The sequence below is a fragment of the Hippocampus bargibanti genome, linkage group LG10, assembly GCF_051943395.1.
Source record: "Hippocampus bargibanti isolate YZ-2025 linkage group LG10, ASM5194339v1, whole genome shotgun sequence".
Classification (NCBI taxonomy): Eukaryota; Metazoa; Chordata; class Actinopteri; order Syngnathiformes; family Syngnathidae; genus Hippocampus; species Hippocampus bargibanti.
The window spans coordinates 13,488,899-13,490,446 of NC_142743.1; positions in this window are offsets into that span (position 1 = coordinate 13,488,899).

The following is a 1,548-nucleotide window of genomic DNA, read 5'->3' on the forward strand; positions in this document are numbered from 1 at the left end:
TTGAATGGCTTCCCCAAATTCTTAACGCTCATTGCTTCGACGGGTGTGATGGAAGAGGATGATTAAATCATCAGGGAGCCAGGTGTAGAACATAAAGTTGGTTTAATCTTGGAGAGAGCGGAGGCATCGCGGTGTCGGCTTCAGGAGGAAGCATGGCGATAGAGAGAGAGAGCGAACTAGAAGGGAGAGCATTTTATACGGCGCGCAGTGTGTGACGCGAAAGGATGTGACATAATGTAAATGCGACATCATGTAAGGGAAGGCAGGATATGACGTATCAGGAAGTTCAAAATGTAAACAAAGGTTACAGAGCGATCTTTAGAGATGTTTGTATGGCGAATTACCCCAACAGAAACCATAACTACAATGTCACCCGCGGCATGACTTTGACACCCCTACGCTCGAAGTATCAAAAAGAAGTCCCAAAGGCCATTCATAAATAATTCACGCTAACTTGATCTGACTTGAATTGGAGAGGCATAAACGTGCACTTGGTTACTTTACAAGTGTGTGAGTGTGTTTCTCAGAGTAAGTTACCAGCGTTGGACGACGATGGCGTTCTTATTGGGCGAGCTTGAGGAGCTGACAGTCGTCTTCTCCCTCTTGGTTTTCAGCCTCTTCACCTTGGCCGGGATGATCCATGAGGAGCGCAGGCGTCCTACAGGTACCATTTCAGCTCTGAATCCTTATGCGGATATGACCCAACACCCTTCTTTAAAGCTTCAATATTAATTGGGAAGCCACCTAGTGGCCAAAAATGCAATTACAACCTAATTTTACTTTAAAATCTATCTGTCTATCGAGCTAGCTCGCCGTCTGTCTAGCAAGCGAGCTCGCCGTCTGTCTAGCCAGCTAGGTCGTCGTCTGTCTAGTTAGCCAGCTATCTCACAGTTTGCCTAGCTAGCCAGCTATCTCGCTGTCTGCCTAGCTAGCCAGCTAGCTCGCCGTCTGCCTAGCTAGCCAGCTAGCTCGCCGTCTGCCTAGCTAGCCAGCTAGCTCACCGTCTGCCTAGCTAGCCAGCTAGCTCACCGTCTGCCTATCTACCTAAATATCTATTTGTCTGTCGATCTACCTAAACATCTATCTACCTATCTATTTATGTGTTGATCTACCTAAATATCTATCTACCTGTCTATCTACCTAAATATCTACAGTGAGACCTTGGCTTGCGAACTTAACTGGTTCCCAGACAGAGTGTGTAAGGCGAAAAGTGTGTACCCCCCAAAAAAATTCCCATAGGAAGCCATTAAAATGAGAATAATCCCTTCCCAGGTTTCCATAAAATATAATTTTCAACTAAATAAGCCTTAAAACTACACACAACATACCTTATTCTATGTATATTAAATGTGCTATTGTATAGTAATGAAAGAAATACACTGCACTGTATCATAAAGTCACTTTATTTACCTTTGTGATGGTCGTTGATGGCTTGATGGAATGGCGTTGGAGGTCAGAGGTCAGAGGGAATTGCTGTTTGGAAAGAGGGGCACATTACACGAGGACTGTAATTAAAGAAATAACCAGTACTGTAAAATTTACCTTTGT